Source organism: Paroedura picta, chromosome 15 (assembly GCF_049243985.1).
Source record: "Paroedura picta isolate Pp20150507F chromosome 15, Ppicta_v3.0, whole genome shotgun sequence".
Lineage (NCBI taxonomy): Eukaryota > Metazoa > Chordata > Lepidosauria > Squamata > Gekkonidae > Paroedura > Paroedura picta.
The window spans coordinates 9,564,382-9,590,084 of NC_135383.1; the positions used below are offsets into that span (position 1 = coordinate 9,564,382).

At 48.7% G+C, this 25,703-nt stretch overlaps 1 protein-coding gene across 9 annotated transcripts in view; it reads left to right on the plus strand.

The window, feature by feature from the left end:
• Positions 1-25,703, plus strand: part of CAMTA1 (calmodulin binding transcription activator 1) — a 619,127-nt gene that overhangs the window by 452,188 nt on the left and 141,236 nt on the right. The window lies entirely within an intron of this gene.

Genomic DNA, 25,703 nt, shown 5'->3' on the forward strand with positions numbered 1-25,703 from the left:
ATTTCTTTTGCATTAATTCCATCCCATCGATGAAATCCAGGGCCTCAATACAGCCTGCCCATTTCAATGGCCGGAGTTGCAGACCCTATTTCTCTCCTATGCTTGAAAAGGACACCGGAGCCAGGTCAGGAACAGCCCCCAGGGTCCCTTCCTTGTCCTGAAGTATCTGTTTTTTTGTTCTTACATTACTTTGTACAATTGGCCATTCACGCCATCCTTCTAGAAATACCCACAATAGGAGTATCACTTTGTCAGGACTGATGGATGGATCCTCCTGCTTCCTTGATGGCTCCCAGGATGCCGCTCTTCAGCTGTTTGGATAATAATTTGCATACTGATGAAACTCTCCATCGTTCCCCACAAGGAGACTACAAAATCTCTATCTTTCTCTGTCTCTCTCTGTCTCTCTCTCTCTGTCTGTCTCTCTCTCTCTGTCTCTCTCTGTCTCTCTCTGTGTCTGTCTCTGTCTGTCTCTGTCTCTCTCTCTCTGTCTCTGTCTCTCTCTGTCTGTCTCTGTCTCTGTCTCTGTCTCTCTGTCTCTCTGTCTCTCTCTGTCTCTCTCTGTCTCTCTGTCTCTCTCTCTCTCTCTGTCTCTCTCTCTCTGTTTCTGTCTCTCTCTGTCTGTCTCTGTCTCTCTCTCTGTCTGTCTCTGTCTGTCTGTCTGTCTGTCTCTCTCTCTGCGGGTCATTCTCCTCTTTCCTTCTCAAAAGTACAATTCCTCCACATGCAGATTGGCGCCTTAGTAATAATATTTATCAGCCCAGCCTGAGGCAGCAATGAAGTCAATGTGGAGGAAAAGGAGCTGACTTTAGAGTTTTCGGCATAATGATTTTCCAGTGGTATCACAGTTGGGACACATCTGAGTAAAGAGGAACCAGCTTTGCCCTGAATCTGGTGCTTTTCTAGATGGAAAAGATGTAGATACATTTCAGAGGCACGGCCGAGCATGACCTCCAGCAGGTTTTCAGGTTTGAGCGGGAATGCGTCGGTCACCCAGTGACAGTGTCTTAGCAGAATCTTCTGGAGCAATCACCTGCCCTGTTCTCTGCCCCCTCACAAAGGTCATTCTGATGGGTCGTTCTGTTTGGCTGCCCAGTTTGTATATACGCAGTCAAATGTTTCACCAGTCTCCTGGCCATGTGGGGCTTGCGATGTGCCTCGGTTCTCTCTATGGCCCCTGACGTGAGAGTGCTGGGAAAGAAGAGGAAGCCAGTCTTGGAAGATGCAACCCAGAGACATGTGGCACCCATGTGCCAGGTCCCAGCTCTTACCCAGAAATGCCTCTTCTCCTGCCTCAGCTTGGCTTCGGCTTTGCAGAGCATGTCCTCGGATGTTTTTGCGTAGTTCTGCCCTGCGCTGGGTCAAAAGCTAAGCTCTGAATTTCTCACACTTTCCCCCATTAGAGAAACTTCTAATGATCTCACTGGGTGCCTTTTCCAAATGCATGACTGAAAATTAGTCCAGTGTATTGGAGACATTAATTCTGGAGACATTTGGGGCTATGAAAAGAAGCCTTTTGGTGGGAAAGAAGTTTCTCCTACAGGTGTGCAACCACCGTAACACAAGGAAGATGGCTTCTGCCCATTGTATACATCGTATTTGATGAGTTGGAGCTGCAAGGGGTTTTAATGGTCTGAGAGCTCCTGGGGGCTCCTTAGGGAACCAGTTCTAACTTATTGCTAAGGGTGGAGGGAGATCTCAAACTATTTTAAGGGGAGGGGTTCTTGTCATTACACCCACCGATGAACAATTCTGGAATCTTCTGTTGGTTGTTGTTGTTGTTGTTAGGTGCGAAGTCGTGTCCGACCCATCGCGACCCCATGGACAATGATCCTCCAGGCCTTCCTGTCCTCCACCATTACTCAAAGTCCATTTAAGTTTGCACAGACTGCTTCAGTGGCTCCATCCATCCACCTCATTCTCTGTCATCCCCTTCTTCTTTTGCCCTCGATCGCTCCCAGCATTAGGCTCTTCTCCAGTGAGTCCTTCCTTCTCATGAGGTGACCAAAGTATTTGAGTTTCATCTTCAGGATCTGGCCTTCTAAGGAGCAGTCAGGGCTGATCTCCTCTAGGACTGACCGGTTTGTTCGCCTTGCAGTCCTTGAAGGGGGCTTCTGTTGGTATTGTTTGTTATAATGGAAATAAAAGTGTGAGCACTCCATTTATTTCACCTTTCAAATCTCTCCTTTGGAAAATGAAACCCTGCCGCGAAATCAAAGGATAGAGCAGTCCTCTTCTCAGTGAAAATTAAGGACAAGCCATTCTCCCCCGTTCCCTTCTGGGAATTGCTGGTGGATTCTACCATCTTTGGTGCTCAGAAACTAGACTGGGAGAAGGATGAAGGAGCTACTGATAGAACGTGGATTCAGGTTTCGGCCCTGATGCATTTTCTTGCGACGTTTGTTTACCTTAAGCTTTGGCATTTACACAACCCAGACAAAATTAAAATATCCGGGATGCTGGTGAAATGTCCCTCGTTGGACCATGTCCAGCTGGTATTCTTTTGCAGGCTATTTGCAATAACCGCAGATTAATTTATGAGTCCGCTAGATGTTTCTCTAAAGATAGACAGAGTTACGCGAAGCCTCAATAAAAAAAAAAAGCCTCCACAACATTTATTTGCAATTTAACGTTGAGTTAGTTGATCAGTCTGATGAAGGATAAGAAGGGGAGTCTCAAAGCGGCTTACAATCGTCTTCCCTTCCTCTCCCCACAACAGACACCTGTGAGGGAGGTGGGGCTGAGAGAGCTCTGAGAACTGTGACTAGACCAAGGTCACCCAGCAGGTCTCCTGTGTCTCAAAGCGGCTTACAATCGCCTTCCCTTCCTCTCCCCACACCTGTGAGGGAGGTGGGGCTGAGAGAGCTCTGAGAACTGTGACTAGCCCAAGGTCACCCAGCAGGTCTCCTGTGTCTCAAAGCGGCTTACAATCGTCTTCCCTTCCTCTCCCCACAACAGACACCTGTGAGGTAGGTGGGGCTGAGAGAGCTCTGAGAACTGTGACTAGCCCAAGGTCACCCAGCAGGTCTCCTGTGTCTCAAAGCGGCTTACAATCGCCTTCCCTTCCTCTCCCCACACCTGTGAGGTAGGTGGGGCTGAGAGAGCTCTGAGAACTGTGACTAGCCCAAGGTCACCCAGCAGGTCTCCTGTGTCTCAAAGCGGCTTACAATCGTCTTCCCTTCCTCTCCCCACAACAGACACCTGTGAGGTAGGTGGGGCTGAGAGAGCTCTGAGAACTGTGACTAGCCCAAGGTCACCCATCAGGTCTCCTGTGTCTCAAAGCGGCTTACAATCGCCTTCCCTTCCTCTCCCCACAACAGACACCTGTGAGGGAGGAGAGGCTGAGAGAGCTCTGAGAACTGTGACTAGCCCAAGGTCACCCAGCAGGTCTCCTGTGTCTCAAAGCGGCTTACAATCGTCTTCCCTTCCTCTCCCCACAACAGACACCTGTGAGGTAGGTGGGGCTGAGAGAGCTCTGAGAACTGTGACTAGCCCAAGGTCACCCAGCAGGTCTCCTGTGTCTCAAAGCGGCTTACAATCGTCTTCCCTTCCTCTCCCCACAACAGACACCAGTGAGGGAGGTGAGGCTGAGAGAGCTCTGAGAACTGTGACTAGCCCAAGGTCACCCAGCTGGCTGCATGTGGAGGAATGGGGAATCAAATGTGAGTCACCATCTTCAAAGCCCCTGCTGTTAACCACTATACCACACTGGCTGGAAGTATCTTCACAATAACTGGGGGGGGGGGGGGAAACCCGCAACAAGGTTCGAAAAAGCCATTGGAAAGATAAGTTGTTGCTAAAAATAGGTTATATGAACTAAGTCACACAGCACACCATCTCCACGGGATCCCCGTGCAGAATAGAGTGAGCCTTGAAACAACACAATAGCCCATTGTGTCAAAGACCAGCAGGGAGGGAGGGAGGCAGGGAGGGGGAGATCCACGGCTGCAACATAGACAAATTCAATGGCGTAAGCTGCTTGATCGGCATTTGCACAACATAGAACCTGCAGGCCGCCTGCTCAGCACGATCCGCTGTTACTCAATTGGCAAAGGGCATCTTTCCGTCGCCTGAACCATTGAAAAATGGGCCTGCAGCACAGAGACCGCATCCTTCCGCCAAGTGCTCCTGGACGTCCTCATGATGGTCCCTGATGTTTAATATTGGGTGTCAGTCTTGTAGCCTTCTCGTGAGCAAGACCGCCATAGCTCTTCATATCGAGCTGTCAGCGTTCGTCTGCTTCGGTGCTTTTTCTTTCTTGGCAGGTGCTGGGATGGCATTCGGCAGAGGTACGGGAGATGTACAGGGAGCTAATACGACCATTTTTTAAAAATCTGCTTGCCCACAAATGTATACTCTGTGCCCGGGAGAGCCACTCCGGCTGTGATAACAGAACGCTGGAGTAGAGAAATCGAGAATTATTAGTTGTTGTTCTGGGATGGAAGTTGGAAGTAAATTCTTGGATGGTTGCGAACCTTTGCCTCAAATTTCGGAGGCTCGGAGAGGAGAACTTTCCTCTCCAAGGAGCTCTCGTGAATTCCGCCCTCGATGATATCTCTGCTAATGGGCAGCTCTTTTCTCTCCTCTTCTGAGCAGTATTTTGGGGCACTATTTATTATGCAGGCAGTATAATGAGGGGCTAAGATGGACCGCACCACATCAGACTTGCAGGTGAGAGAAGAGACCCAAGCTTGGAATCTTTATCACCTTAAAATTAAACAATGGTCTTACCAAATCCCAGAGGAGGCAGTTTTCTTCTACAGAATATCATTATTATGCTGCACCGACATGCACAACCTCTGCAGTCCTGGATGGGTGCAGGCCAGCCTTCCTGTTAGCCTCAGGATGGGAAGGAGAGGACGTCCAGGCACTCTGGCCGTCTTCCTTCCCCTCCAAGTGAGAACCCTCTTGCTCTTTCACCCTGACCTGGCTTGGGAGCCATCCTTGCTTCCCCCTCCCTACACCCTGGCTCCAATCAGGATTCAGCCTGCCTCTTCCTGGAAGTGCTAAAAAGGATCTCTGTTTTCCCTTCTGGGCTTTAAAGGTAGCAGGGCAACCTCTCTCCTTTGTCTTCTTCTTACCCTGGCTCTTCCTATCCCCTGGCCTCCACCCTTACAGGCCCCAACAAGGCTGCCCAGGTCCCCACCTTCCTCTAGCAGCAGTGGGGTCACAGCCTGTACAGGGTCTGTCACTGCTTCCTCCATGGGACTGGCCACCGATCCTACAAAGAAGAAGAAGAGGTTGGTTCTTATATGCCGCTTTTCCCTACCCGAAGGAGGCTCAAAGCGGCTTACTATCACCTTCCCTTTCCTCTCCCCACAACAGACACCCTGTGAGGTGGTTGAGGCTGAGAGAGCCCTGATATTCCTGCTCGGTCAGAACGGCTTTCTCAGTGCTGTGGCGAGTCCAAGGTCACCCAGCTGGCTACATGTGGAGGAGCGGGGAATCAAACCCAGCTTGCCAGAGTAGAAGTCAGTACTCCTAACCACTACACCAAGCTGGCCCTCCTAGATTCCCTGCTGCCTCCCTCTCTGGGTATGGGCCCTCAGGGCACCGGGGTTTTTGTTGCTTGTCCAGTGGCAGGGGGTTAAATCAGGGATGACAGCCAGCCCTGAGGAATCACAGAAACGCACAACATTGGCCCCTAAATATGTTGGTGTGCTAGCAAACAAAGGCAGGGGGCGATGGCCGCCCTTGCCCAGTGACACTGGCAGGAAGCAGCATTGTAGCAGCAGAGAAGTTGCCTTCTGTGCTAAGTAAAAAATTGGTTTCGCTTGCATCTGGGCAGCTTGTGTGCCAGGGGTGGCCTATCCCTCCTCCACCTCGTTCTACGGGGTCTGTGTACCAGGGGAGCGGCCTGGAGTCTCAGGCTATCAGGAAAGTGGCTCAGAGCTAATAAAATGAGTCGCAAAGAAGCTCCAAAGTGATTAAGAACCGATATAATTTTTAGGAATCCCACTAAGCCCAGCGACCGCCTGCCAGAACTGCACACTGCTCCACGCTGTCTGGGAAGGCATCGTCGCAGGGCCCCGTGACATACGCCGTGGATCACACACCAGCCTTCTTATTTTAATGGTTTCATCTTAAAACAAACAAACAAAAAAAACACTCCCCTAAAAACATGTGGCCCAGGGCATGGCAAGGAACATCACGCTCAAGAGCTTAATCATAAACAAAACAACAGACTGGGAATTCATTGATTCTGCCAGAGCTGGGTTCGTACAGAAGCGCCTTTCTTCCAAAAACGTAATAAAAAAAGATAAATGGCAGAGATGTGCCACTGCTTTTAACACTGGAGCTTTGTTTGTCTAGAAACAAGCAGCTCTGTGTGGCACTGAGATGATGAGAAGAACAAGGAAGGGGGGGGGAAAAAAACCAAACTCTTTTGTTGTCCATAAAGACAGCCGTCCCGTTGGCATCTGGTGCTCTGAAGTTGAAGAAAGCCTTTGGGCCTGTGCCAGCTGCCTGGCCGTGGTATATTCCAAGTGCCAGCCCGTCGGACGGCCAAGATGCTGATTCTTCTGCCGTGCCCCCTTCTCTCCCACCTCTCCCCACCCCATCCCAGAATTATGAACCACGTCTGGTTAACGTTGATGGTTTATTCCTTTCAAGCCATGTCGTTGAGGAAAAAGAACCACGCCATCCTTTTGATAGCCTCTGTGTTCTGCCTTGCAAAGGACGGTCAGCTGGTACTTGCTCTTTTGGGTGTTCTTCTTCTAAGGCAGGGGTAGTCAAACTGCGGCCCTCCAGATGTCCCTGGACTACAATTCCCAGAAGCCTTCTGGGAATTGTAGTCCATGGACATCTGGGGACCCGCAGTTTGACTAACCCTGTTCTAAGGCATGGGTAGTCAACCTGTGGTCCTCCAGATGTTCATGGACTACAATTCCCATGAGCCCCTGCCAGCAAATGCTGGCAGGGGCTCATGGGAATTGTAGTCCATGAACATCTGGAGGACCACAGGTTGACTACCCCTGTTCTAAGGGATCTGCCCTCTCTACTGGTTGACAGCACAGCTTGGAAAGAGATGGGCTGACTTGGAGGGTCTTTCCGCCCTGGTCATTTGCTGAGAAGGTATCTGAGCGGAAATAGATGAGTCGAAGCAACCCGTGGTGTGGGCTTGACTGGACTGTACCATTTCACACCAACAGATGGGAGAAAGGGGAAATTTGAGGGGGTGGGAATGTTTGAATGCTTCCATACATAAGGAACTAGCATGTCAGGTAGAATGTTCTACTTATTGACTTATTCAGGATGTTTCTTGTTCTGCTTTTCCCCTCAATAGGAACCCGAAAGAATCATAGAGTTGGAAGGGATCTCCTGGGTCATCTAGTCCAGCCCCCTGCTCCATGCAGGACACTCACAATCCTATCGCTCATCCCCTGTAACCTGCCACCTCCTTGAATCTTCACAGAATCAGCCTCTCCGTCAGATGGCTCTCCAGCCTCTGTTTAAAAATTTCCAAAGACGGAGAACCCACCACCTCCTGAGGAAGCCTGTTCCACTGAGAAACCGCTCTGACTGTCAGGAACTTCTTCCGGATGCTTAGACGGAATTACTTTTGAATTAATTTCATCCCATTGGTTCTGGTCCGTCCCTCCGGGGCGAGAGAGAACCACTCTGCTCCATCCTCTACATGGCAACCTCTTAAATACTTGATGCTAATATGCTAATGCAATTAAAATAAAGAAGAAAAAAAAAGGTGCATTAAACAAAATGGGATCCACTGGGTGGGCCCATCGAGGTCAAAGGTTGTCTGCCGTGGGTCAAGGGATGGGAGCCCTTTGGCTCTTGCACTGTGGTTTCATGCTAGAAGGCTCACATCTGTGGCTGTTCCTTGGCCTGAATGGCCTAATACTGGAGGAACACCAAGCCAGTCTAGGTTATAAACATCAGGCAGTCATCCCCCGATAGTTTCTCTCCTGGCTTGACTGCATTTCCCTTGACATCCTTTTTTATTCTTCTGTGTAGACTCAGGCTCCCCTGTAGTGTGTGGAATGGGATAGTCCAGCAACAGAACACCCTGGGAGTCATTTGAGAACAGACTCCAGAGACCTTGGCCTTTGTGTCCGCCTCTAGGCAACTCCCATCATTCTTCCTAGGCAATGTCATGGATTTGCAATCTGTTCTGTCTTCCCACTCGTGCTCCCTTGGGTTTGGCATCCAGCCTGGAATTGGGAGATCAGGGAAAGTATTTCTCTGCCTCACTCCCCCCCCCCCCAAACCATTTAACACCGCTGATCCTCAAATCATTACGGCAAAATGTTCGGTGTTCCTCAAAAAGCTTTCATATACTTAGAGTCTGATCATATTACCTGAGCACTCTCTCTCTCTCTCTCTCTCTCTCTCTCTCTCTCTCTCTCTCTCTCTCTCTCTCTCTCTCTCTCTCTCTCTCTCTCTTTTAAACTTCTCATCCTTTGGAAGTGACCCAACGGAATTTGTCCCAAACCAGAATTCAACCGCAAAAACAGGAAAGTTCACCCCTTTCCCCCACCTCTGCCCTCTCCGGCTGCCTCTTTGAAGCCAGTCCTCTTCCCCGGCTACTTAAGATACAATTTCTTTCCTCATTTGCCATTGCTGTTTACATCTGTACATATCTAAAGCTGTCTGTCTCTTTATGGCAAGGAGCTCAGAGGCTGTCCATGCAATCTGTGTTCGCAAGGTACTGTTCCAACGCCTGAGGCTCACTCCCACAAAGAGAGCTGTGAAAGTCATGCACAAGGTGGACCATGGACCTCGATATACATATTCTGAAGTTTCTCGGTAAGCCCTCCAGAGCCCGGGCAGGCCAGGAGGCCTGATGCAAGGCCAGCTCCGTTGATTCATTTCCCAAGAACTACATCGTCCTTGGCCAGAGCAGGTTAGACAACAGCATCAGGAGAATCATAGCAAGCAGAGAGACCAGCGGTCCAGGAGATTATGAGAAAGACAGAGCGATTACATGTCAGTGCTTTTTGTTGAACATTGGGCCTTCAGTGCTGGCAGGGAAGGATGTGGGGCCATGAGGAGGGAGGTTCTGCACCACTCGCTACCCATCATGCTGGTAGGCCCTTAGCTAGTACGTTACATATAAAACATATCTATTATGTGAGCAACAGAGTTTCCTTGGGGCCCTGTGCTCCATCAATACACAAGGAAGTGCAGGAAGGACCTCGGGGAAATCAGAGAAAAGAAGAATCAGATTTTTCCCTGGCATTAATCTTAATAAATGTCTCTTGTTCGGGAAAAACAATAGTTGGTGAAAAACAGACCTGCAAATTAGAAATATTTCTTACAAATAGCTTTCCCTCCAAGTGCAAGATCTGCTGTTGGCATATAAAGAAAGACGTGCGGAAGCCTTTAGTGGGAAGACAGAACTGTTCATGTAGTTCTCCCCGAAAGCCGGAGCAGAGGGGGGGAGTTTGGCCACGAGAGCCGTGACTTCCTTCGCCCGTAGCTTGTTGTTTGACGGATACCTGTTATCGTTTGAAATAAATTGTACTGGAAGGGAGGTAGAGACAGAGAGACAGAGAGACAGAGAGAGACAGAGACAGAGACAGAGACAGACAGAGAGAGAGAAAGAGGGAGACAGAGAGCGATAAAGTCAAAGAGAGACAGAGACAGAGAGAGACAGAGACAGAGAGAGACAGAGCGAGAGAAAGTCAGAGAGAGACAGAGACAGAGAGACAGAGAGAGACAGAGAGAGAAGGTTGACTTCAGGGACTGGAGCAGTTGTGATCTACGTAGAAGCATTTTGTAAATGTGTCATTCTCATCCTTCTGGAAGGTCCTCGCTGCATGAACAACACTATCTAAAGTGTGCATTTTGAAAGCCTCTGATCCCTGAACGCTCTCGAAACCGGTGCGTCGGCGTGTCGGTGTGCGCAAACACACTTTGTATTGCATGTGTTGATCAAAGTGACCTAACGCTAAATAATTAAATGAGTTAAGACATCAAAGAGCAGCGATTTCCCAGTGGTTGAATGAGAGAAAGAGGAAGGGATTCCACTCAGGGAAAGTTTGCCACCATCTGGAAGGGAATCCCATTTCTTTGAAGCAAAAGCAGAGACTGGATTTGTATCCCGTTCAGAAAGAAGTACCCCGAATGTCTTTTCTTATGAAGGACAGCAGAGGAAATCTTAGCTGGGAGGGGCAGAAAGAGGTCTTGCAAAGATGGAATTTACACTCTCTCTCTCTCTCTCTCTCTCTCTCTCTCTCTCTCTCTCTCTCTCTCTCTCTCTCTCTCTCCCTCTCTCCCTCTCTCCCTCTCTCTCTCTCTCTCTTCTTTGTGTCTCCTCTCTCTCTCTCTCTCTCTCTCTCTCTCTCTCTCTCTCTCACACACACACACACACACACAGATGGACACAGAGACAGAGAAAGAAGGAGAGAGACAGACAGACAGAGAGAGACAGAGAGAGACAGAGACAGAGACAGAGACAGAGACAGAGACGAGAGAGAGAAAGAGAAGGAGAGAGGAGACAGAGAGAGACAGAGAGAGACAGAGAGAGAAAGAGACACAGAGAGAAAGAGACAGAGAAGGAGAGACAGACAGACAGAGAGACAGAGAGAGACAGAAAGTGTGTGCCAGGAGTTGATTTTCAATTACTGTTGAGACCTCAGGTGACAGCATATTTGCCACCAAAATTCAGAGGGATTTAAAGGTAAGCCACAAGACTTTTGATCAGACAAGATAAATTTCTCAAGGGAGGGAGGTTGGACATCTTTGCCAGAGGTGGAGGAGATAGGTAAGGGGAGAGGCTGAACTCCTTTGACTGATTACAAGGCCAGCCAACTGACCGAGTGGGGGCAGGTACAGGGAAGAAAAGAGAGGTTCATAGGCTAGATTTGCCGAGGGGCAGCCTTGTGTCCCCTCTCATTTGCCCGGACTGAAGGTGATTGAACCCGGAACCCTCTGCATGCAAAGCAGGTGCTGTACCACTGAGGCCTCTGTACCACTCCCGCCCTGGGTTCTAGAAAGGTTCTAAGCAGGTCTCTCTCCTGGAAGTTTTGTTTTCTCTCCTTTGTCTGAACTAAGCCTCTCTGCTTTTCTCATGATACTTCAGTTTGCAGGCGCCAAAATTCGGCTACAGCAGAAATTTCAATGCAAATTTGATTGTCCTCCTTTGAGCTGAGCATTAGAGGAATTACAAGTTTATGAGTTTCAGTAATATTTCCCATGTGGGGGTCTCACGCCTCTACCTATTTAATGGCCTGCAACCCCCATTCCAAGGAGGCTTCTTTCTTGGCCAACTTCTGTCTACCCTCCCCACCTCGCCCTGAGTCCTCTGCCACCAGCCGCTGCCGTTTATCTAGCATTGGTTGGTGTTCCAAATTTCTGATACGGGCCCTGCTTGTCAACAACAAGCTGAACTTGCCTGTCACCCCTAATGTGTTCTTGTTCTCTGTCTTTCTCTCTCTCCCCCCCCCTCCCCTTTCTTTCCCTGCCTCCGTCAGTGGCACAGCAGAGTAATATCTGCCGATACGGAGCCATATATCTTGGCGGGTGACAAATCACTTTTTAATTGCCTCAAGGAAGAAATCCATTAGTCTTGCCTTTACGTGAGGATCATAATAACATTGCGCTAAATGCAAGATGGATAGGAGTCTTGAGTCAATTAGGTTATATGAACAGATGAAGCTGCCGTAGACTCGGCCGGACTTTGGTCCACCTAACCTAGAATGGTCTGCTTGGGACCGGCCGAGTCTCTCAGGGTCCTTTCCCACCTTGAACTAGCCTAACCTGAGACTGAACTTCCTGCGTGGAAGGTGTGCATTCTGCCACTGAGTTGTAACCATTCCAAACTTGGTCTGCCACTCAATACGGTTTGCGTTGATATCTCAACTCAGGGCTTCTGTGTTGGGAGTGGAGCCTGACCCCCTTCTACAGTCAGGGCATGAATAAACCGTCCTTTAATAAACTGGGTCCCAGTGGAATTGCTGGTCTTGGCCTGGCTTTGGCAAACTTGACCCAGCCGAAAACAGTTAGTTTAATCTCCATCTGGCCCGACAACTGGGCTGGATCTTTAGAAAACTTTGGAGCATTTCTGTTGAGGCAGCAGGGCAGGGGGGGTGGATGGACATTGAAAGTATCTTGGTCTGTGTGCAGAGACTTGTGTGGTTCCGTGCCCAACCCCCTTTTTATTGGTAAGTGTACAGTTGCTGTAATTGCCAGCCTTCCGCCATGACCTCTTCCGCCACCTTTGTTGCTCTTCCATTCACAGTTTGGATTGGTATTTCTCTTGAGTGCCTGACTCCTTCTCTTCTGCAGCTGCCCAGCTTTGCCTTTCCTTTGGACAGTCCATATGCTCCACTCTTGGTGGATGGGGCAAGATAACAGAGTGAGAAGATGCCCTCTGGCACATCAGCGCCAAATGAAGACAGACCCAAGGAGCTGGTGTCTGCAGGAAGGCATGGGCTGCACCAGCCCCACCAACACCCCTCCAAGCCACTTTGGTGAGCAATGGGGGCCCTAATTCAAATTGGCACGGTTTTTCCTTAGCCCTACATGACTTCAAGATTAATCGAGCGCTGGGCCCAGACTCCGCCTTCCCCGCAGAGATTTCCTCTGCTTTGCTTTAACTCTCTCTCTCTCTACCTCTGTTTCTAAAGATATTTGAAGATATCTGATGCTTTTGCCAGAAAGAACAGACTCCGACTAGACTCTGAAGGACTATCTCTGTTCAGAAAAGGGGGGGAAGAGTCCTGAAACTAGAAAACACTACTGGCGGTCCCATAACATGGCGTGATTCCACCCCGTCTTCCTCTGTGTGGAGGCAGTAATTCGGGGCGGACCTGGTGCGCCGCCCAAAAACGTCCCCCGTGGGGATGCAGGAAGCAGCAGGGCACATGGCCCCTCTGCAAACTCCCGGCAGCACCCTGGCACAGACGCCGCCGTGTAGGATCGGTCACAGTGAGTGCTTCATGTTTGGAGAAGCATTCAGTTTTTTGGGTCTGCATATGCCCATACAGCCTACAAACAGATTCCCTTCCTCATCTGTAGTTTGTCAGGAAGACAAAAGTAGAGGATGCTGTTTTCTCAGTGGCAAGGTTGCTTATGGGGCTGAGGACATGTCAAGATGGAAGGATAGGGTTGCCAACTCTGGGTTGGAAATTTTCTGAAGACTCGAGTGTGGTGCCAGGGAGAGAGCAGAACTTGGGAAGGGGCGGTACACCAGCAGGGTATAAAGCCATTGAATCCACAATTCAAAGCAGCCATTTTATCCAGGGGAGGGAGTTATGAGTCTAGGTCTTCAGGTGCTACCTGGAGGTTGGCAACCATTAGAGTGCAGCATCACACACAGCTCCCACCAAACTTTCGTTAGCATAACTTGGGCCTAAAGCGCCTGAGATTTCTGTGCCATTTGTATCTCCATGACCATTTATGCACTGGGAACTTCACTGCCCCAGCTCCTGTGCAGGAGCACAAATCCGGGCCGGATGAGGTGCACCAGGCCAAATGCTCCCCCATGTGGGTGCAGGAAGAGGTGGGGCAACCTGCCATGACTAAAACTCCAGCTTGCAGCCCGGCATAAAACCTCCAGTGCATAAACGGTCCATGGTAGAAAAAGAAAGAGGGAGAGAAGATCCCCCCTCCCTCACTAACATCTGTAACTTTCACTTTCTCTGCCTTTCGGATACGCCTGGGAGCTCATTATGTTTTGAAATATAGGACAAATTACATTTTTTTAAGATAATTACCTTAAATGATTAGGCTTATGATATCCCTGATTAGTCAGAAATTTAGGAGGAATCATGAATTTTAGATACGATAATTGGAAACTAATTTTTCTCTTGAAGATGACGAACAGAAGATTTTTCGTTTCCTTTTTAACTCCCCCCACACCCCACACTTTTTTTTTTCTTTTCAGAAAAGAAGGAATAAATTTCCAGTGTAATTTGTCTTGTGATGCCTGAATTGACAATATGTAGAATTTGGCACCCGGTCTTAGAAAATCCAAATGTAGGAGACAGAAGACGTTAAAATTCCACATGCATTGTAGAGCCAGCCTGCCTCGTTGGACATTTTGCCCAAAGTACAGGTCCACATGGGGGGAAAAGAGCCTGCTTTGGCCTTTTTCACCTCTTAGCCAATCCCCAATCAGCCCTTTTGCTCTAGAACAGCAGTTTTCAACCTGGGGGTCAATTGACCCTTTTCCCAGGGGTCACTGAGGTTTCCATGCTGCCACCGCCCCAAAGGGGGTTGTGGTTTTAGGAAGGTTGAGAACCATTGCTCTAGAAGACCAGGCCCAAATAAGGTTTTTATTTACTCTGTTAGCTCTGCAAAGTCTTCTTCGTCTTATGCGAGCCTTTAGGACCTCAGAATACCATGCAGGGGGAACCATCTAGGGGTGCCAGATCCAGCTTGGGAAATTCTTGGAGGTGCCTGGGGAGGTGGGAAAGACCTGGAGGTTGGGAAATACCTGGAGATGGGGTGGGGGTGGAGCCTGGGTTTGGTGAGTGTATGGGGAGGAGAGATTTGGCAGGGTATAATACCATAAAGACCAGCATCCAAAGCTTCTGTTTCCTCTGGGAGAACTGATCTCCATACTCTTGAGGTCAGTTTTGATCCTAGGAGAACTCCAGACACCATCTTGAGGCTGGTAATTCTAGAACAACCCCAGCTTGGTGTAGTGGTTAGGAGAGCGGACTTCTAATCTGGCATGCCAGGTTTGATTCTGCACTCCCCCACATGCAGCCAGCTGGGTGACCTTGAGCTCACCACAGCCCTGATAAAACTGTTCTGACTGAGCAGTGATATCAGGCCTCTCTCAGGCTCACCCACCTCACAGGGTGTCTGTTGTGGGGAGAGGAAAGGGAAGGTGATTGTAAGCCACTTTGAGACTCCTTCGGGTAGAGAAAAGCGGCATATAAGAACCAACTCTTCTTCTTCTTCTTCTTCTTCTTCTTCTTCTTCTTCTTCTTCTTCTTCTTCTTCTTCTTCTTCTTCTTCTTCTTCTTTTATCTCCCCAGCCATCCTGTGAGTCCGTGCTCATTCCTGTAGTTACCCCCAACACAGCTCTCAGGGTTTCCTCTGCCACACAGCTGATGGAAGATGTACACTTACTATCACATGAGGAGGGGGGTATCATGTCTCTCTCTCCCGGTCCTTGATGTGTTTACGTTCTGCATGCAGGGTGGGAGTTATGGGGGGGGGACTATTCAAACCTGAAACTTGGCATGAAGCAGTTTGAACACTCGACGTTGTCCTATTACACTGGATGATAATAATACCATTACCCAAATCCTTCCTGTTCTGAATCTAACAGAATAGTCATTCAGACCTGAATTGCCTTCTGCGTGAAGCCGGCTCGTCTGTTGTGCCAGAGAGAATTTCCCCCTCTTTGCATTAGACCAGGGGTAGTCAAACTGCGGCCCTCCAGATGTCCATGGACTACAATTCCCAGGAGCCCCTGCCAGCATTCGTTGGCAGGGGCTCCTGGGAATTGTAGTCCATGGACATCTGGAGGGCCGCAGTTTGACTACCCCTGCATTAGACGCTCAGTCTCTTTCGGCATGGGAGTTCCTCCTCTGCTGTTTGCGTTTGTGGAGGTCTCGCCGTGGCGCACACATCAACACAAACGTTTCCAATCGGGGTTCCATTTCTCACTGTCTCAGCAGCGCCTTCCCACAGCCTGACGCATGACAAGGCCCTCTCTGGCCACCCTTCTCCCTGGCTTATGGGGCCAGTCAGCTGAAGGCACATCTGCAAGTTAAATCAAAACCTTTGTGTGCATTATTGATGCAAACAAATGAAGGTTGAAATTCTAGACAATACCTAATGAAGCTGACTCAAGTCAGGCTGTTCCCGCTGAAGGGTGCCAGGCTGCAGGGCAGAAAGATGGATGCCGGTTTCATCCCTTAATTACCTTGTGTCTTGCACTCTCTCCTGGGGTCTCTTCTCTTTTCTTCGGTGCTTTCCTTTCACGGCACCAACCGCGGCAATCTGTAATTAATTATCAGAGAGCCTGCTGGCTGCTATTTTTGAAACAAATATGGAGGGTGGGGTGGGGGGGTGAATGGGGCTGCTGAAGTTGCCTCACAGGGCAGCAGTGGAGGGGGATCCTTGGTTATCCCATATTAGTTTTCCTGCTCAGATAGCAAAAAAAAAACCCTCCCCCCCACACACACTTTTTTTTTTGCCTGTGAGGAAATGAGATTTTTCATCACAGGACTTCATAGAATCACATGAACCGTCCTGAGCCTCAGGGGAAGGCGGTATATAAATGTAATAACATAAATAAAAATAATTAGAGTTGGAAGGGACCTCCAGGGTCATCTAGTCCAAGCCCCTGTACAATACAGGAACTCACAATACAGGAACTACCTGCCCACTCACAGTGACCCCAATTTCATGCTCCAGTGATCTCCCCACCTAAAATCTCCGGAATCCACCTACCATCCCACAGTGGCGATCAGCAATTCCCTGGGTATGAAGGAAGGGTCACAAAGACAAACACTGGCACATCCCTTCCTGCCCACCCACTCACAAGCTCTCTAAGTTCATCAAATCAGCCAGGATTTGGCCTGCTTGTTTAATTTATAAGTCTATATGTTTTGAGGTCCTATCTGTTCCCCCAAACTCTGCACACTCTTCAGATTGGCCTCGTAGCCTTTCCCATCATGTGTTTTAGCCTATGTGCACACGTTAACATACGCATAGGAGCTCACTACGGATGTCATACGAAATGCACAGCATCAAGGATGGGGGCTAATGGGATCCCTGCCATTCGTGGAGCTGTACAGACCCAGGTCTGAAGACAAGTTGTTTTGATGATGTACTTCCTGCCACCATCTCACCAAGACTTGCTCCAGCAGGAACTTGGTCTGGGCTTCCGCTTTTCTGCCTCGCAAGCAAACTATGCCACTCGCTTGCGGTTTCACTGGAAGAAGGTTTCCCAGCTTTGAGCAGCATCAAAGATCCCAGGGTGGTTTCTCTTTCTGGTCTGTCACGTCTCAACTCTGTTGTGTCCTCCGGCATGTCTTTGACGACTCCTCTCCTCCGGACCAATTTAACCGCAGCGGCATGTTTGCTTTCTCTGTCCTTCAATCTTTTCCTCAATTTACTTTTCTAAATGTCATTAACCTGTAATTTCAGGCTCTTCTGAATCTAATAATGTGTTAATGCCTGCGTAATTGGTCAGCCGGACAGGATTAGGAAAGGTGAAGGGAGCAAGTCGGCGGCCGGGAAAGCTCACCAACTCTAGAGGGTCTGACTTTTTGTTCCTCTGCTGTTCTTGGGCTTGAACGGACAGGCCATGAGAGACAAGGCGGTCGCTCGCTATATGGCTGCTGTCAGGGTGGCTTCCCAGAGAGACACATATCCTTCCCCAAGATGATGGTCTTCAGGAAGGTCAGTTAAGAGGAAGCAGAAACCCTCAAATGAATCCATGTAAGTTCAGGGGAGTGCTTTATGAACTGGGCAGGTGGACACCAGTGCTTCCATAGCAGCTCTTCCAAGGCTGATGGGGGGGAAATCCTTAAGCAGTAGCAACGAACAGCTCCTGAGTCCTGGATTCAAATTCCACCAAATTTAGCAAATACTAAATAACCACAACGAGTAACACAATTTGCCATGATATTTGCCCGGAGTCTCAGTGGGAAAGGCAGACTATAAACAAAAGCCCCTGAAATTAATAAAATAAAAGTAACCTGGACAATATAAAGGTGTTCAAAACGTGCCAGTTAAAACCTTTCTAAACCCCACTGACTTTAGTGGCCTTAAAAAGGTAAAGGTATCCCCTGTGCAAGCACCGGGTCATGTCTGACCCTTGGGGTGACGCCCTCTAGCGTTTTCATGGCAGACTCAATACGGGGTGGTTTGCCAGGGCCTTCCCCAGTCATTACCGTTTACCCCCCAGCAAGCTGGGTACTCATTTTACCCACCTCGGAAGGATGGAAGGCAGAGTCAACCTTGTGGCCTTAGAAGAGTGTAATTCTGTTTAGGATTGCAGTGTCAGTCATGTTTTTTTTTTCAAAAGTAAAATAATAAAAGGAACTGTTTTCCGGGGAAGGATGTGGTTGCACCTACAGAGCGCTCTAAAGAGGATCGATTGCCCAGTCCTACAAATTTATTTTGAAATGAAGGAAATGCAGTCACTGGTATGGATTGCTACCTCTGAATTGTAAACGGGTACTTAAGTAAGGTCGCCAGCTCTGGGTTGGGAAACACCTGGAGATTTTGGGGGTGAAGCCTGGAGAATATGCATTTTCTTGGGGGGGGGGAGGGACCCTAGTGGAGTATAATACCTGCGTCTACCCTCCATATGAGCCATTTTCCCCGGGGGAACTGGCAACTGTAATCTAGAGATGAACTGTGTTACCAGATTTCCAGGTGCCATCTCAAGATTGCCAATCCTATTCTTAAGCAGCCATGGATGGATCCATTTCTTCTATGAATTCATGAGATTATGTGTATCCTGCCCCTCCATCCTTAGAAAGAGCCCTTATGACAGGCTGCAATAAATCCGAAACACCAAAACGGCCCTTGTGCTAAAGCTGCAGAAAGCATCATAAGAGGAACAGCACTAAAAACAGCGTCGCGTTAAAAATCCGCCTCCCCTCCCACTCGGTGGGAGTGCAGAACCTAAGGTGGAGCAGAGGTGATGGGAAGAACGTTCCCGAAAGCCGAGGTCTGAAACTTGAATCCATATATCTATGTGTGCAATCAAAGCCACTTTTGGGTAATCTTTTGGGGCACTTAATAAGGTTGTAGAGAGACAAATGAGTTACCAAGCTAAGGCGCACAATGCCTAGACTTGCAGAATAAGTGCTTTTGTCAATTTAACCTGAAAATCAGATAAACTCAACAAAAGAGAGAGAACGAATTTAAAGCAGACCTGCAGTCTTTGAAACCTCCGTGGTGATTGGCTGCCATGATTGGCTGGCTTTGTTGGACTGAAATGAATTCTCGCTCTCTGTTGGCTCCGCTGCTGGGTTTTTACAGCTTATCTATCAACATCTTGGTCGAGTGAGCCTGGGGTCCTCCCTGTTTGACCCCCCAGGACTGTTTTACCCTCTAGAGGCTGGAGAATCATAGAATCATAGAGTTGGAAGGGGCCATACAGGCCATCTAGTCCAACCCCCTGCTCAACGCAGGATCAGCCCAAAGCATCCTAAAGCATCCAAGAAAAGTGCGTATCCACAGGGGCAGGATACACATAATCTTATAAATTCATGGAAGAATGAGGAGGGGGCACGGCCAGGTAGCAGAGCATTCTGCTTGGCATGCAGAAAGCCCCAGATTCAATCCCTGGCATCTCCCTCACAGGGTGTCTGTTGTGTGGAGAGGAAAGGGAAGGGGAATGTAAGCCGCTCTGAGACTCCTTCGGGTAGAGAAAAGCTGCATAGAAGAACCAACTCTTCTTCTTCAGTAATATCAGGGCTCTCTCAGCCTCATCTACCTCGCAGGGTGTCTGTTGTGGGGAGAGGGAAGGGAAGGGAAGGGAAGGGAAGGGAAGGGAAGGGAAGGGAAGGGAAGGGAAGGGAAGGGAAGGGAAGGGAAGGGAAGGGAAGGGAAGGGAAGGGAAGGGAAGGGAAGAAGAAGAGGAGGAGGAGGAGAGGAGGAGGAGGAGGACAGTAAAAGCAAGATCAAGATGTGTCTGCAACTGCTTTCTTCCATCCCAATCCCTTCCCACTCCAATTTAATAAAAACACTAATGTGCTTAAATGAAAGTGCAAGCTGGTTTTTTCTGCATCAAGTTGTAGAATTTAAGTTCTCATTACTAGGCACAAGAGCAGGAGGGAAAGCGATGGCCACTTTTTGCTTCAGGGCTTTTTAATAAAACAACACCTCTTCCTTGTGATACATTTATCAGGTTTGAATTCACTGGAGGCACATATCAGACCATCTGTGTCAAAGGATGCAGGGTAAGGAGGCAAGTGAGCATCTTTGGAATTGATGCTCTGAGATGAGTGGTTTTGAACTGTGACAAGGAGAATTCTTTCTTGTGCTTACAAAGGGCGCAGGGGTGCCTTTTGGAAAGAGCTGGATGTGAATAGAACAGGCCTGCTGTGAACCATGGCTTTTGGGGGGTTGGGGGGAGTAGAGACATGGTCCGTTTGCCTAGGATTGTTTGATTTAAATATATTTGTGGCAGTGGCATTTTCAACCAAGATGAACTTTTGTCTTGGGGGAAACAAAGGCTGCAAACCTTATTTGTTGGTTCCAAAAAGTCCAAAAGCAGCCGTTGGTGTCACACTGCTATATTGATTGACGGCTAACCAAATTGTCCCCGTAGAACGAGCAAGTTTCCAAGCCCCCCAACCCCACCCCACCCCACCCCAATCAACTGCCTAGATGAGGCGTAATCAAACTGCGGCCTTCCAGATGTCCACGGACTACAAATGCTGGCAGGGGCTCATGGGAATTGTAGTCCATGGACATCTGGAGGGACGCAGTTTGACTACCCCTGGCCTAGATGTTCAACCCAAAAAAAGGGAGGGGGAGAGGAAGATTTTTCCAGAGCACGATAGAGAAACCACCAGGCATTCTGCGGTGCTTGAAAATTAGATTAGGTAGTGCAAGACACCCTTTACCTTGTGTACTTCCTTGTGTGGAGCAGTGATCCTTTTGGGGCAAAGAGCCGGAGTGGAGACAAGAGGTAAGGGTGAGCAGGGAAGCTGAGTTCCCTGCTTTCGATCTGGACGGTCACAGAGTCACAAGGCGGTTTCTGGCAAGTCACTCTTTTCCTTGTCTCAGCCCAGTCCTGAGTAGGCTGACATGGCTGGAGGGTTTGGGCTGCACACCTTTGGTGATGGCAAAGATATGTTCAGTGAAAGAACCTTAAGAGCTGTGGCAGACCATCCTGTCAGCTGTTGATGACATGCGCACATCCCATGGTGGCTGGAGCTCTGACCGCATGGGCATGACCTGTAAGTGTACATGTGCAAAATGTCGTGTCTGGTCAGGAAGCCATGATGTCAAGGGTCTTCTCAGCCTACAAGCTCCTGCTGGGATGTCTGTTTCCAAAATCTATGCGCAAATGTTCCTCTGGGGACATTGCAAGGGCTGTTAGGATGTTACTTCCTTGGGAGGTGGTGGGTTCTCCATCTTTGGAGATTTTTACAGAGGCTGGAGAGCCATCTGAGGGAGAGGCTGATTCTGGGAAGGTTCAAGGGGATGGCAGGTTACAGTGGATGAGCGATAGGGTTGTGAGTGTCCTGCATAGTGCAGGGCGTTGGACTAGATGACCCTGGAGGTGCCTTCCAACTCTGTTGTTCTATGATTATATGATTCTGTGTTAGGATTGGGGTTGCCACAGGATTAAGAGGAAGGTTATATTTAAGATCACCCCTGAAGTGAGGTTTTGGCAAAACACACAAGGCATTGGGAGGGAAATGAGAAAAGGAGGTCTGGTAAACTTAGCAACATTTCTGAGTGTGGTTTGAGCATGGGGGGTCCAACTTGGATCTGGGAGAACCTCTCCGTCATCGAAGCTCACTGGATGACTTTGGCCTAGTCAATTTTTGTCCGCCTACAAAGTGCTGTTCTTGTGATGATAAAATGGAGGAGAGGACTAGGATCTTATAAAGTGCTTTGCAACGGATTGAAGAGAAAAACGGGATATAACTATGTGTTTGCCATGATGTTTTATTCATATTGTACGCCACCTTGAGTTCTGCAAGGGAGAAAGGCAGCAAATCAATGTTTTTAACAGAACTATCTAAAATAATTAAAAAATTAAGCTGTGATTGGAATGTTACCTTGTTTTTCTCCCCTGCCTTGGTTGTCATTTTCGGATTCTGGGATTGGCAGAGATGCTGTCCATGTTGTAAGGTTGCCAGTTCTGGCTTGAGAAATTTGTGGACATTTGGGGAGGGTGGAGTTTGGGGAGGGAGGTTTATGCAGCAGGGGGGCAATGCTGTGGAATACACCTTCCAAAGCTGCTATTTCCTCTAGAGCAAGGGTAGTCGACCTGTGGCCCTCCAGATGTCCATGGACTACAATTCCCATGAGCCCCTGCCGGCAAACACTGGCAGGGGCTCATGGGAATTGTAGTCCATGGACATCTGGAGGACCACAGGTTGACTAGAGGAAGTGATCTCCGTAGCTAAAATCAAATGTGATTCCAGGAGAAGACCAGGCTCCACCTGGAAGTTGGCTACCCTGCCGTATAGAAGGCAAAATTGTTGAGCCCAAGAAGGAGATTTGCTCACCGTTTCAAAATTCCTGCACACCAGGAATATCTAAGGGGTTTCTGAGATTTGTGGTCTTTTTTCCGGAGGACGTATTCATTCAGCACAGCCCCAGCTCGATTGGGAGAGGCAAAATCTTTCCTAGCAGCAGGGAGCTGATGGGTAGAGAAGAAAGTCACATCACATTAAGATGATATGCAGTGGCAAAGGGGCCCGTCTGCTCCTCCTCTCTTCCACCTTGATAGTTAGAGGAATAGCCCTCTGGAAAGCGATAAGTTACAGTCCAATAGCTGTTGAACTTCTGCAGTGACCTATAAGACCTGCCACATAAGTAGTACATATTCTGGTTTTCCTAGCGCAGAGGGCGAAGGGATTGCATTGGCAAGAAGCAGCTGGAATCTCTGCCCCCTCTCTTTCTAATCCTTGCCTGCGTCAACCGGAATCCGCAGCCTCAAACTGCTCCCTCCCCTCCCCGTTTCTCCCTTTAGACCTGTCCCTGGTGCAGGTGGCAACCAGCTGGCCAGTTGGTAATGAATAATGCATCAGGTTAAAGGCCGCCAGGGGACAACTAAGTGGTCAGAAAGGTCACATAAACTATTGGTAAGGCCGAAACACCCAGCGCAACTTTAGGGAAGTGATTAATTGTCTGGATCATATGAGGTTTTTCTGCCTACCTCTCGGAAGTTTAATGAATTAGTTGATTAGTTACAGAAAGTTGCGTCTCTGCGGCAACTCTGCGAAGGTCATGGCTCTCTCGAAAATAAGCCAGGCATGGAGGGGGTTGGCTCTGAGCCCCTGACGGTTCAGCTTGCGTTAACCTCTAAACCTGGGAGTGAAGGCAAACCATCAACTCTCGAGTAAACGCAGCAAGAAGGGAACACGGTGACCTTCAAGTGGAGCTTGACCTTCCTTTGCATGTCAGCATCATTATGCTGTCATGGCTTTAATTTATTTCTTCATTGCTCTCCACTACTTTGCTTTCTCTCCCCCCCCCCCTCCCCGTCCTTCTTTTCCTGTTTGATGTACCAGGAGAAATCCATTCTTGCTGATCCTTTTTTGGGGAGGGTAAAGACAAGCCAGAGCCTCTTGTGGCGCAGAGTGGTAAGGCAGCCATCTGAAAGCTTTGCCCATGAGGCTGGGAGTTCAATCCCAGCGATCGGCTCAAGGTTGACTCAGCCTTCCATCCTTCCGAGGTTGGTAAAATGAGTACCCAGCATGCTGGGGGGTAAACGGTAATGACTGGGGAAGGCACTGGCAAACCACCCCGTATTGAGTCTGCCATGAAAACGCTGGAGGGCATCACCCCAAGGGTCAGACATGACTCAGTGCTGGCACAGGGGATACCTTTACCTTTACCTTTAAAGACAAGCCTAACCTTTTACAAACTACAGAGGTGGTATCACTGCCTTTAAATGCAAACGATTTCGGAGACAAACTTGGAAAATTAGTTTTGCATGTTTTCCAGCATGGTTCTACTTGAGCTGAAGAAAAGCAAGGTACGATGAGTTCTTTTGACACCACCAACCCGAGCTAGAGTTGGGGAGAGGATCCACCCCAAGAAGTATCTGGGGCTGGACTGACAGCTGGGGCTGAGGCAGAAGCTTTTGCTGAGCCAGTCCAGCCCCCACACTTTCCTGATGAGTGGGCTATGCCGTAAATAGAGATAAATGGAGGGGACGGACCAGAACCAATGGGATGAAATTAATTTTTAAAAAATTCCGTCTCAACATCCGGAACACGTTCCTGACAGTTAGAGCGGTTTTTCAGTGGAACAGGCTTCCTCGGGAGGTGGTGGGTTCTCCATCTTTGGAGATTTTTAAACAGAGGCTGGAGAGCCATCTGTCGGAGAGGCTGATTCTGTGAAGGCTCACGGGGGTGGCAGGACAATCCAGCTGGCTGAGTTTTGTGCTGCCGTCATAAAAACCCGATGCTCTGAAGTAATATAGTTAAAAGTTTTTATTTGAGGGTTTGTTTTAATTGTGTTCCATTTCACGACCATCTTGTTTCGGTCTCTTATGATTCTGTTTATATATAACTTGGTCTGAACGACTGTAATAAACTTTTGACTGACTGAATCTATTAGAGGTGCTCCAGTTGAACTCAGAGAGGGACCCGTTTGTCCCATGTTCTGCCCTTAGTCCCTCCCCTCACCACTGTTAGCAGAGCGGATAAGCCATTGATATGCACACGCTGTATTTTAGGTTAAAGGAGGAAAAGGTTTATTTCTGGAAGGACATTTCTGATAGAGCAGAGGAAGAAGCAGGATAGGTGCTGCCTACATCTCTAGCTCAAGGAGAGAGAGTGACGGAGAGAAGCTTCCATGAAGAAAAAGGAAATTGCCCTGAGAGTATCAGTCTAGGGACAGACAAAAGGCCCAGTTAAAAGATAAAAAGGTCCTGAACTCTCTGACCTATCTAACAGTCTTCTTGCTGCCCCCTTCAGGGTCTTCTTCTTCTTCCTCTTAACTTTGTACACCAGACATTGCCTGTTCCAACACCCCTTCTCATGGTCTGGTGTTCAAAGTCCACAACATTCATCTTCTTGCGTAGACTTTGAAACTTCTCTCTGGCAAGTGGCTTGGTGAGCACGTCCGCAATCATTTCATTTGTAGGACAGTAGTCCAGCTCAACAAGCCCCTCCTCCATGTTTCTCACGAGGTGATGCTTCAACCACAAGGCCATCCTGTCCTCCATTGTAGGTTGGCACATTTCTAAAAGAACTGCAGCTATGCTGTGTTAAAGAGAGGCAGCAATCTGAAGCATAAGAGGCCCCCGCCAGCTCAAGGGTTACAGACACCTGCCGTAATCACCTTTCCTTCCGGTGAAGAACTGACTCTTCAACATGCCACTTAAGGATGCCCCAAACCAACCACTCTCCGGACATCTGATTAAAGCCTCATTATGTGCACAAAGTGGTCTTATCGATAGCAATCTCTTCCTTGGAGGGCAAAAAAGAACCTGCAATCTTTGTCATAATTATCGATGCGGACTGCGGTGGGGGCCAGGCGGAGGGCTTTGATAGAATGGCCACAGGCCTTAATTTGGTCAATAGTTGCAAATTGGTTTAAGTGAAACCAGCGTGACGGTCTTGAGTGTGTTAGGGAGAATAAAGTCGTTTTGATCAGACGCGAGCACAATGCAAATCCCCATTTGCCGGAGTTATTGCTGTGGGTTATTGATTATGCTAAGCCCACACATTTTTCCCAATTACACGTTTTATTCAAATGTAATGTGTTAAAAGAATTACTGGTTTCCGCACGGCAGTAACAAAGCACGGAGCTTTGCTGAGCAAGTCCCGGGCTTGGCATGTATACTTCTGCATCTGAGTCAACCCCGTTTAATTCCAAGTGATCGGTGGTAGGGTTTGGTCCTTTTGGACTCTCGGCTTACTGGTCTAAGGGCTCCCCTCCTCCTCGCCGTTAACGTCGGCTGCTTTGAGAATTACGATTCCCAGAGGTCACTGGGTAGAAGAAGATAGAGGGCTAAAGATGGACGTGCACCGGATAGAGCTCATTTCATTTCAAGCTGCACCCTGACTGGAAGAGGGAGCTGTTGAGCCAGCGGGCCTGGAAGCCCAAGATTTTCGCCCCAA